The following is a 12,730-nucleotide window of genomic DNA, read 5'->3' as shown; positions in this document are numbered from 1 at the left end:
TTATAATAGAACTTGTAGTCATATTAGATATGTTTTCAAGATTGGGGAGATATATTTTAGATAGACAGGTCATCTTCAAACCCTTCAGAGATCTACAGAATATGGCATTTAAAATGTTTTAATAACTTAGAAAATTTTTCTTTTTTGTTATGACTATGAGACATGTTGGCTCCTGGCAGTACCAATCTACTTTAGAGAAAATATGGGCATTGAAGAAACTGCATATGGAGTTAACTTTCATTGTGGCAAATGTTAGCCACTGGACAACAAAGTATCCTCAAATCAACTGCTGCCAAACAGGACAGACAGGACACAAAACAAGGGACAACTGATTCTTGGCAAAACATGTGTGGTTATGGCTTTATCAAAAGGCATCTTCTGAGGCCAGGACAATTTGGCACCATCCCTGAAGTGGCCTTTGCAATCTGGAAATGGCACAGTGCCCTTTTCTTCAAAGGCAGCTGAATGATGGCTTCTGATGTGCAATGGAACAGTTATTCTTGAAGAGTAACTAAGCTCATGCCTCTCAATAGTAGACTGGAATTTAATAGAGGGATGTGAAGAAGAATGGGATGCTGAGATGAAGCCACATATACACAGCCAAGAAGAATGGACAGCTGAATTAAAAAAAACATCAACAATTTCCAGAATTTAAAATCCTGAATCATGACAGGACACTAGTGGAATTCAGGTGTTTCTGATACATGGACTGCTTTCACCCAATGTGAGGTCGAACTATTGACCTTGTGTACACCTTACTTCACAAATGAGTCTGTCAGATACACTAAGCCTATAAGCTGAAGATGATGCCCCAACACTGTGGAGAAACCTCAGCTGACTGTCCAGGCAGCTGGCTGTTTCTGTCAACTCACAATTTTTTGGAAGTTGCTTACATGTACTTACTGTTTTTATTTTTTATTAGGTAATATTATTTTCCTTCTTGGATCTCTGAGGGAGTTGAAGATTAGTTAGATATAGTTGAAGATTAATTAGGATAGAAAGAGGATTAGATACATTTTGGACTTACCAAAATAGGATAGATAATGGAATTATTTTCTCTGAATTTGTCAAATACAAATGGACTAGACATTGTTTAGGTATTTATTCCTTGTATATATTATATATAGTTATTGTACTTTTGTATATAGTTTTTCTTATGTTAGTTATAACCTTTTTCCTTTTTTCTTTTTATTAAAATAGAAAGGGGGAAATATGGTGATATTTTATTTGTACTAAAATGTTATTTGTATGTTAATAAATAAAGTTGCCCAGGGGTCAGAGCTATTAGAAAGCCATAGGAAAGCTGGGCAGTGGTGGTGCATGCCTTTAATCCCAGCACTTGGTAGGCAGAGCTAGGTAGATCTCTGTGTGTTCAACGATACAGCCAGCATTGGAGACACATGCCTTTTATCTCAATACCAACCATAGAAGACCTGGAGGTCTGTACAGACAGGCAGTGACTAGGAGGTCATGTGATGGGTTTATAACCAATGAGAAGGCAGAACAGAAACTCTATAAAAAAAGGCAGACACAGGAAGTAGTTCTCTTTCGGAGAGGTAGGACCACCACGAGAGGAAGGGTAAGGTTTTTAGCTCTTATCTCTGACCTCTTGGCTTTCTTCATTGCATTGATTCTGTGTTTCTTACTTAATAAGGCAGTTGGTTAGATCTACATGGGATGAAGGATTGTAGCAGCCAAAGGTGTCAAGGATACCATGTGATCATGGTCCACAGAATCATCTAGGCAAGGCTCAGAGACTCACAAAGACTGAAGTTGCAATCACAGAGCCTCTATTGGTCTGAACTAGGTCCTCTGCATATATGTTATGGTTGCATGGTTGCATAGCTTGGTGTTCCTGTGGAACTCCTATCATTGGGAGTGGAAGGTGTCTCTGACTCTTGCCTGTGCTTGGGACACTTTTCCTCCTTCTAGGTTGCTTTGTCTTGCCTTGTTATTTGGATTTGTAGCTAGTCTTACTGTAACTTATTATGCTGTGGTCAGTTGATATACCTGGGAGGCATGTTCTTTTATGAAGGGAAATGGAGGGGAAGTAGATCTGAAGGAGAAGGTCAGGGGGACAGGGAGGAGTGGATGGAGGAAAGAAAAACTGGTCAAGATGTAATGTATAAGAGAAGAATTTTAAAAAAGGAATTTGAATTTTTTCCATGACTCTACTGATGTAATGAGGAAAATGCTAAAATTCCTATGGGAAGCCAAAGCATCAATTTGATTTTCAGGAGAATGGGCAGGACCATACCTTGACAGGGACTGCATAGTTATTTAGAGCCTTACCTAGCCTAAGGATAAGGCTACAAATGAAGGGGGGCACAAATGAGGAAATGACCATTAAAATTCACAAACAAAATAGCTAGTTTATAGAAAGATGGACACCCACCTGAATGTAGTCAACAGAGAATGCACAAGAAAAAAAGTAAATGAACCTTAAGTCAATTTCTACTATTTCCCAATTCTCTGACCTACTTCTACTCTTGTGATTGCATTTTCCTCTTAATAAATTATCTATTTATATCACTATGCACATGCCCTTGGTCCAGTTCTCTCTTTTGAGATCCAAGAATCTGGAAATCCCAACAGGTGCCCTCTGAAATCAGAACTACAGCTAAAACAGTAAATAATTCTTATCTCCCCATAATCCAGTCAGGATATAATGTATATATCTGGAATCCCTAAGAACTACAAATGAGAAATGCATAAAATGCTCTCAACTTTCTCTTTTTTTCAATAGCAAGGGCACCCATAATGACAGTATATCTTCTTCCTTCTCATTTCAATTTCCCAGAAGCACTTAGAAATAGTAAGAAAGCTACCTGGGAGAGGCCTGTAGAAAGCCTAGGGCACTAAATCTAATAGATCTGTAATTCTTTCCATCTCTGTGGCTTATGGTACTCTTCTGTGACCAGGTTGCAGCAGTTTTTACTATGACTGTACAATGTAACAACAACTGTATTTACCTTCAACTTCCCACATAATCACATTTTACAAACTAAGCTAATGCATAGCTGTAATCTTAAAGTATGTACCCTTCTATACCCCTGCCTCAAATAATGCACTATATGTTTTGCTGAAGGTGAGAGAGTAGGCATTACATAGATTCCCTGAGAGGCAGACAGATAAAGAGAGGGGCAATATATAAATAATAAAGGTGGTGAACTTCTGGGATTCTTCCTCTCCTTCCTGACCTGAGACAAAATCCTGTCAGATTAAAGAAAATTCCAGGAGGCTTTTTCTCCTGCCAGTAAGCCCCTGCTGATGGACTGGTTGAAAACTTTGGGGTCAAATCAGACCATATTTGCTTAACAGTTGTGGCCCAATCAGTCATTTTATCTTTCTTCAAACCAACCAATCCTCAGTTAGAAGAGGGAGACCCTTCAGTGACTCAACACCAACCATATAATTGAAGGTGAATTTGTTTGCTTAGTGGGTGATTTATTTTTTCTTTGTGTGTCTCCCACACGTGGGTGTGTCTTTACCTTCCGTTAGTTTATTTGCTCATGTTCTCTTCTGCTACCTGTTGAGCTATTTTTCTTCCTTTTACTTCTCTAACTGACAGGAAAATGAACATGGTAAAGACCCCTAGATAGTAACAAATATGGCAAATACACAAGTTGAAAGCAAGCTTTTAAACTAAATATTCATTTGTGTATACTGTCTGATAAACAATGATATTTGTACTTAGTTTTGTTGTCCTGGTCAGGTAGAGTCAATTGGAGCCAGTGACCTATCCCTGGTAAAACTCTTTAATATCTCTGCAAATTATTCCATTCATTCCATATTCCCATTCTATACAGTAAAAACAGAGCAAAGTCATTTTTAGGGAAAGACACACAAAACATACATGCCCACAGTGACACAGACTCTGACACACAGATATACATACACAGACACACAGTTGCACACACACATGGTCACACATAAACATAAGACACAGACTGTTACAGATTCACAAGACAGCCTTCATATAGGCACACATTCAAATTCATGCATTAGACAGAGGAGATAATACATAGGAAGTGTGAAGTAGAGAATTCAAATCTGGACTCACTCTGGGTTCAATGACTCCAAGGGGGAATTTTTTTTCTTAGTGCTACAAAAATGCATGATTGGTGACTGAATATTCACCACTAATGCCATTAATCCTTGTATTTGCTTTAAGGTATCTAGTTTGTTTGCTTTGATAGCAATTTGTTCTAAGCATTTGGTTTGGTTTGATTTGCTTGTTTGTTTTCAGATCCTTAAAGGCAGTTGGATTTTATTCACTTTGGAAGCTTTGAAGACATTTTGCCTGGCTTGGATATTTGTGTTTGAAATGTTTTGATATATTATAAGTTAGCCTTTGCCCCCTGACACTCCTAAAATGCCAAATTCTGCATTTTCCTGCTGTTTCTTTTGTGACTTGCCAAAGCTTTAGTCTAAGAATTGTATGTGCACCTGATAATAAAAATATAGAAGATGAGAGGGACTTGTTCCTTCATACCTAAATGGGTAGAGGTTCAGGTGAACACCCAAGGATGTGCACTGGCCTCATAGTAAAACCCAACAATCATACTGTGTTCCTGGGTCAGAAGGAACCTTATTGGCTAAATTGGTTAAACATTTGAGTGATTGGTCACCCAGTGTGTTGTGTACCCTCGTGTTTGCATGAACATGTAGGATAGCCCCAAGACTCAGTTAGAGAAAATGATCTCAGGGTAAAAACTGAGACAATCAATCCCAAAAGCACCATGTAAGCCTAAACCAAAACACATAGAACAAAGACAGGTATGGTAATGTATTGTGTACCCTAATAAACTTGCCTGAGAATCAGAGGACAGAGCCAGCCACTAGATTATATAAAGAGGTCAGGTATATATTGAAGAATCAACCAGCCCTTGGAATTCTCCTGTATTTGTTCTTAAAAAGAAATCTGGTAAGTAGAGAATGGTAACAGATCTAAGAGCTATTAACAAGGTAATTCAGCCAATGGGCTCTCTACAATCTGGAATTTCTTTGCATACTCTGTTACCTAAAGGATGGCCTCTTATCATTTTAAAAAACTATTTCTTCTCAATACCCTTACAAGAAAAAGACAGAGAAAAATTTGCCTTCATGGTACCTACTTATAATAATTCTCAGCCTGTTAAGAGATATCAATGGAAGGTTCTCCCACAGGGAATGCTGAATATCCCAATCCTGTGCCAATATTTTGTATGAGAGCTTTTAGAAGTAATGCATAAACAATTTCCTCAGTCTATAGTTTAACATTACATGGATGAAATTTTGATAGCTGATTCAAATATAGAACCTTTAGAAAGAATTTTTGAAACAGTAAAGAAAATTTTGCTTTGTTGGAGATTACAAATTGCTCATGAAAAGATATGAAGAGGTGATTTTATTAATTATTTAAGATATAAAGAAATGCAAGTTAGTATTTAGTCAGTTATTACAATCAAACATGTAGTCAGGTTAGGCATTCTTTTAAGGTCAAACAGAGATATATTTTAGATAGACAGGTCATCCTCAAATACTATAGAGATCTACAGAATATGGCATTTAAGATATTTTAATAACATAGAATCTTTTCTTATGACAATGAGACATGTCATACTTCAGAGAAGATGATGGGCATCGAAGAAACTCCATATGGAGTTTACTTTCTTTGTGGTAAGTTAGCCACTGGGCAAGAAAATGTCCTTGTCTCAAATGCTGAAAGTATGCTGTTTAAAATGGACAAACAGGACACAAAAGAAAGGACTGCCAAACCTTGCCAAGACAAGGTAGGATGGCCCTTTAGAAAAATCCTGGTTTATAGATGAATCTGTCAGATATGCTAGACATGTAGGCCAAAGATGGATGCCCCAACATTGCAGAGAAATCTTGGGTGAATGTCCAGGCAGCCAGCTGTTTCTTTCATTTCTCACATTTTTTGGAAGTTGCTTGTTTGCACTTCCTACTTACTCGGTTAATATTATTTCTTTCTCAGGTTTCTGAGGATGTTGAAGGCTAGATAGTTATTTATTTGTCTTGTTAACAAATTCAGAAAAGAAACTCACTAAAGAGGAGTAAAGTGTATAACTTTGAAAGACATCAAAAGATAGTATTTGGTTGGTAATACAAGTTAGGATAGAAAATGAATTAGGTACAACATATTGGACTCACCAAGAAAGGATAAATAATGGAATATTTCCTCTGAATCTGTCAAATGTTAATGGATTAGACATTGTTAATGTAATTCTTGACTGTATTTATTGTATAAACTTATTGAACTTACTGAATATAGTTTTTTTATATTAGCTACAACATTCTTTTATTATTTGAGGCACAAAATGGGAAATTTGGTGATATATTGTGTACCTTAATAAGAGTGCCTGAGGATCAGAGAACAGAGACAGCCACTAGATTACACATAGAGGTCAGGCACTGATGGCACATACCTTTAATTCCAGCACTTGAGATCTCATGCCTTTGCTTGGGATGCACATATGCCTTTAATACCAGGAAGTATTAAGGGAGGGCAGAGAAAGGTATATAAGGTGTGAGGAAACAGGAACTCACTCTCTTTAGGCTGAAGATTTTGTAGAGGTAAGAACTAGTGGCTGGCTGTTCTGCTTCTCTGATCTTTCAGCTTTCACCCTGATATCTGGCTCAGGACTATTTTTTGTTTTTTTGTTTGGTTGTTTTATTAAAACAGCATTTAAGATTCAAAAAACAGACAGGCAATTTTTTCAAGAAAGGAATAAAAAATAATACATATGGGGAACATGTTTTCTGAAAAAGGAGAAAGTATTTAGAGATAAACTTTTGTCTGATATTCTACTGGACTTTATGTGTTTATCTTAGTTTGAGTTTCTTTTGAGTTTCTATTGATATTAAGAGACATCATGAATATAGCTACTCTTATAAAGAAAAACATTTAATTGTGGTTGCCTTAGAGTTTCAGAGGTTTAGTTCATTATCATCACAGTGGAAAGCATAGTGGCAAGCAAATAGGCATGGTGCTGGAGAAGGACCTGAGAGTTCTACACCTAGATTGATAGGCAAGAGGAATAGAATGCCACACTCGGCCTGGCTTGATCATCTGAGACCTCAAAGCCTGTTCCCACTGATATATTTCCTTGAACAAGGACACACCTACTCCAACAAGGTCACACATCCTAGTGGTACCACTCCCTGTGAGACTATGGGGGCCATTTTTTTCAGACATCACAGTGTGGTAGAAAATTATGGGCTTTCAACTTGCAAATATTTGGAACAAATGAGAAGATCTAACTAAAGATAACCTAGCTTCAGGGTTCCTTCAATGGAGAATAATTACTGCCTCTAAACTGTTTTATCTTAACAAAGTCTTTGGCAATAAATTAATCACAAATAGGGATTTTGTTTTAATTTAAATATAAAATTACAGTTATGATAAAATTTGTTTCAAAATAATAAATACCTATAAAAATACTACATGTGAGTTAAACTGAAATTCTAACATAAAAAATGAATTTTAAAAAGTATAATGTTTATCTCAAAACAAAACATAAATTCTAAAAACAATTTCCCAAGCCATCTCTTTCTTTGACCTTACCTTATCTCCTACCTGTCATGTAGTGAGAGGTCTAAACTTCCTACATTTTAAAAGCTGGGGCAAAGTTTCAGTTTCTTAAACAAAGGGCTATGAATCCACAAAACCCCTGACAGCAGGGATGAGGGAAAGAGCACATACAAGGCCTGAGTCAGGCCCACAGTATCTCAGAACAATGAACAAGTAAGGACAGTTCCTGCAACCTCACCACCCTGAAACTTACCCAAGTGTGTCCAAAGATAAAAAGCAAACAAGAAACTAAAACACCAGCCTATCAAAAATGTATTAATATAACTACTACCTGCTTAACCAATTATGTTTGAGATTACCTAAATATTCCTAAAATTCCCCTAGCTATGCTTACAAAGACCTGCGCACCTTTATCCTGGGATGCAGTTTTGTACAGGTAGTTGACCCCATGTGCTGATAAATAAAAGTTCTTTGCTTTCACAAATTACTTAAGTCTGGGGTCTTCTTCAGCAATTTATCAGACCCCTCCAGTTTTCCTGGAGGAACTTTTCTTCTTTAACTTATATTAAAATGTATTTATCATACAAACCAGTCCTGAAGTTCTCTTCAGTCTTAAAGAAAAAGTATATAAGACTCCCAAACTAAGGGGAAATTCTTAGGATGTCAATGACAATCAAATGAAACTAGGTACCTTTGTTTCCCCAGTACAACATTCCGGGGGATATGAGCTGAGACTTTAAGCTTTCTTGGTGAACTCCCCTGTCTTTCATTTGGCTGATCAATCCTGCTAAGCATGGGTTCTGTGTTCATTTACTACAATTTTGCTGACCACTTCTGACATTTTAAAAATGTTTTGGTGTCACTAATACAAAAAGTAGGTACTTCCTATACCCATCTATATTCTGGCACTGAGTGATATGTAGTAGTACATTGTTTTTCTGAACAAATAAAAAGTCACATATGCTGAGCAGTCACTTATCCTAGAGTCTATAAACTATACTACTTAAGAAAGAATTTACTTAAGTCTTGATATCATGTTCTGGAAGCCTTTCTTAAAGTTATATACATATATATATATATACATTATACCACTATTTCTAACTAAGTATTTACATATACAGCAGATATTCATACTCATTTATCTCTTAACATATCCAAGGAATATTAGAGAAGAGACTGTCATGAATCCAAGTACACTGGGGTGAAAACAGAGCACCATTTTGGGTATGGAGAATAGGCCATGTATTGGGGAGTGTGAGAAATACCAAGACATGTCCAAAACACTTACAGGTTGCAATGAGTCCCTGCGTGGATTTGAGGAAGCACCATGAGTACAAATATCTACTATAGGTGTACTCAGGCCTGAATGAAGAAAGGGAAAGTCATTGAAGCACCACCAAGACCTAAGTATCATGACAACATGGGACAATTCATATAAAGATTACATTGGTACTCAAAAATTCTCATGCATCAGGCAACCTCACTTGAGGCTCAGTCAGGTGCCAAAAGCCTTGAGCAAAGATTCTGGGCCATTCTCTCTGCATTCTGGAAACATGGGACCTGAAAAACCACACTGTGAAGACATCAAAACACATGCCAATATTATAGTGGGAAGCAGGCAAATGGCTCTGGAATGGGTGAGCCTGGCTCGTCTCAATGGGAAGATCAGATCACATCTGCTCTCTCATGACTCCTACTCTGGCCTCACCCTCCAGAATGGCTTGCTAGGCCTTCCTGGAAGAATCACACTCTGTTGAAAACAACTCAGCAAAATAGGTGTCTTTACTAGTTTTGAGAATGGCTTGAGCCAAAATGGGCCAACTACCACCATGGATGGAAGAAAAGAAATTTCACACCTTTCTCCCCCACCAGGAGGCCAGCAGTCCATCTTATACTCCCCAGGTAAACCAAAGCCACCAAAGGACTCCAGCGTGAAAATTTCTAAACAGGTCAGCAAGCCTGTTTCATGGGGGTATCCAAAGCTACCATATTCCTAGAGTGCCTCACAGAAAGCCTAAGGTCCAGGGTCACATGTCTAGCTGTCAATCTGGGATGGGAGACTAGGGATGGCTGCTTGCTTCCCAGCAAGCCCCATATATTCTATTTTCACCATGCCCATGAGTGCTTGCAGAGTGAGGGAAAGATCAAGCCCATGGGAAGAGAGTCTGGCTACTGCTGGAGGGGGGCAGGAGCAGTGGAGTGGTTCTCAGGCCTGTGTCTGACTCCCAGAGAACTTCGTTGAGCCAAGGTGCAAGACCTCAGTTTTGAATGAGAGTGGTGGTACTGAGTTTTCACTCATTTCATTGAGATTTCCAAGGAATGTTTGACTGGGAATCATCATTCATCCAAGCACGTTGGTGTGCCCTTGCACAGGGATTTTCAGGGCACTCAGAAGATGGAGGGTGTTGGGGGACTGAGAGAAGCACCAAGTCATGCCCCATCCTCATTCAGGTTGCAATGAGTCCCTGCATGGATCATGGGCCGAAACTTGAGTAAGAACTTCTGTTACAGGAGAGGTGCAGTCCAGCCAGGACACAGGAATGGTAATTCCTCACAGTACCACAAAGACCTGAGTATCAAGAGCACATGGGGCAGCTCATGTGAGACTTAACTTGTTCTTCAGGCATTCTCATTCATGTCGCCAACACCAAGAAACTTCACTGGAGGCTCACTGTTTCAGGCTTTCATGCCAACAAGATCACTGAGGCTCAGTCAGGTACCGAAGCCCTGAGCAGAGATTCTGGGCCCTTATTTCTGCACAATGGCCGTGCAGACCATAGAAATCCACACTCTGAAGACATGGAAGCACATGCCCCCATTGCAGTGGGAAGCGAACAACTGGCTCTGGGATACGTGCACCTGGCTCGTCTCAATGGGCAGATCAGATCACAACTGCTGTCTTACCACTCCTACTCTGCCCTCACCCTCCAGCATGGCTTGCCACATCTGTGGCAGTTTTACTCGACAGTGTCAGAGGTTGCCCTTGCCCAGGCACCCTCTGAGGCCTTGAAGATCATCTTTGCCCATCTCTACAGTCAAACAACCAATTTTGTGCCAGCCACCACATCAGGAAACAGTACTACCAGCAAGCAGGCTCTTCTCAAAAAACCTCATGGCCATCTCTGAAGACCTTACCCCTCTAACACTATGCACGTGGTTTACTAACCACGGCAACCTGGCATCCTTTTCTGAATCTGAAGTGTTAGGACCAAGCTCTGGTCATGGACACTACCGAAACCAAACCTCTCCCTCCCTGAATTTCTCTTACCACCAGGTGAACCAGGCTACTGGATCTGACCCGCTCCCTCATGCTAATAATGCTGAGGGCCAGAGGTCAAACTGCTCTAATATTTCTTTTCGGGCCTTCAACACTAGACATAGTGGGCAGACTGGGTCTACCCAACATTCCTTCTCACTCTCTTTCTGTCTCTAACTTTTGCCATGTCTCTTGCTCTCTTTCTCTTTCTCTTCCCATTCCTTTCTCTCTCTCATACTGTCTCTGTCTATGGGTGCCACACTCTCACAGATTCTCTTCCTGGGGAACACGGTGTTGAAGAGTGCTCCAAGTAGACTGCAAGAGAGAACAGTACATCAATACACTACTAACATACATGGTACGTCATGGGCAAGTCAGTGAGTCTTGAATGACCCCCAAAAAGTTGCAACATACATGGTCTCGATGATCAAAAATGAAACCTTGCAAGCTTAAGTTGCTTTGGTATACTCCACAACTAATAAGCAGGCTCTCAAGACAGTCTTGATACTACAGCCTGAGTCCCAGAGTGCAATTCAATCAAGGAAGGATCTCTAGTCGGCCTCGAAAGCAGGACTTTCTGGAATAATCACTTTCTGGTGAAGACTATTCAATCAAATACTGTATTCCCTAGCTTTGAGATAGGCTTCAGACAAAATGGGCACTCAACTACCATGATGAGAGAGAACAAAGGACTTTCACACATTTCACCTCCACCAGGAGACCACAGTACAACCATATTACCCATGGTAAACTAGGCACATCAAATGAATAGACTGTGCAAATTTATACACAGGACAGCACCATGATTTAGGTGGGATGTCCTGTAGATACCATATTTCAAGAATAACTAGAGAGTGGAACAGGTCAAAGGAAAAATCTATAGCTGTCAGTCTGGCTTGAGAGTGTGGGGATGGCTGCTTGCTTGCTAGCAAGCAACACATATTCTATTTTCCCAATGCCAATGATTACTAGCAAAGTAGAGGGAAAGATCAAGCCCATGAGAAGACAGTCTAGCTACAGCTGGAAGGGGGTAGATGAATCACAGATGTTCTTCAAGACATAGTTTGATTCCAGAGGACTAGGGTCAGCCAAGTGCCGACCTCAGATTTAATGAGAACAGCAGTACTGAGTTTTCACTCATTTTGTTCAGCTTTTCCTAAGAATGTTTGACTGGAAATCATAGAGCAAGGCAGCATGGAGTACCCTTGCACAGGGAATTTCAGGGAACTCAGGAAAGGGTGGGTGTTGGGAAGTGCGAGAAATACCAAGATATGCCCCTTCCTTTTGAAGGTTACAATGGGACACTGCATGGAAATAGGAAGCAACTTGAGGACCAGGATGTAGGGAAGGTAAGTCCTCTCAGCAACACCAAGACCCCAGGACCCTGAGCACACGGGACGAGGAATGGGAGGCTTAACTTGGGCCTCAGGCCTTCTCCTGCAGGTCACCAACACCAAGAAACTTCACTAGAGGCTCACTCAGGTGCCATCAGTCATGGCAAAGGAAGCTGGGCCATTCTCTCTGCACTATGGCCTTGCAGGCCACGCAATGCCACACTGTGAAGACATCAAAGCACATGCCAACATTACAGTGGGAAGGGGCAACTGGCTCTGGGATGGATGGGTGGGCCTGGCTCGTCTCAATGGGCAGATGAGATCACATCTGCCCTCTCACCACTCATGCTTGGCCCTCACACTCCAGCATGCCATGCCTCATCAGTGCCAGGTTTCCACCAGGGTCTCAGAGCTTGTCCTTGCCCTGGATCCCTCCCTCCCTCCGGGCCCTTTCAGATCACCTTGGACCCTCTCTGCAATCAAACCACCAGTGTCGGCCCAGCCTACACATCAAGGACTCCAATCCAGGCAAGCAGACTCTTCACGAAAAATGAAAAAAAAAAAAAAAAAACCCAGGGCCAGCTCTGAAGACCTCAATCCTCT

At 40.2% G+C, this 12,730-nt stretch overlaps 2 non-coding genes across 2 annotated transcripts; both read right to left on the bottom strand.

Moving 5' to 3' along the window:
• Positions 1-9,790: 9,790 nt before the first annotated feature.
• On the bottom strand, positions 9,791-9,884 carry LOC114688713. The gene has a single exon (XR_003733807.1). It is a non-coding gene; the product is annotated as a small nucleolar RNA SNORD116 (small nucleolar RNA).
• A 2,005-nt stretch (positions 9,885-11,889) lies between these two features.
• Positions 11,890-11,980, bottom strand: LOC114688714. The gene has a single exon (XR_003733808.1). It is a non-coding gene; the product is annotated as a small nucleolar RNA SNORD116 (small nucleolar RNA).
• Between the last annotated feature and the right edge of the window lie 750 nt (positions 11,981-12,730).

This window comes from Peromyscus leucopus, chromosome 1 (assembly GCF_004664715.2).
Source record: "Peromyscus leucopus breed LL Stock chromosome 1, UCI_PerLeu_2.1, whole genome shotgun sequence".
Lineage (NCBI taxonomy): Eukaryota > Metazoa > Chordata > Mammalia > Rodentia > Cricetidae > Peromyscus > Peromyscus leucopus.
This window is presented reverse-complemented; position numbering and strand designations above follow the sequence as displayed.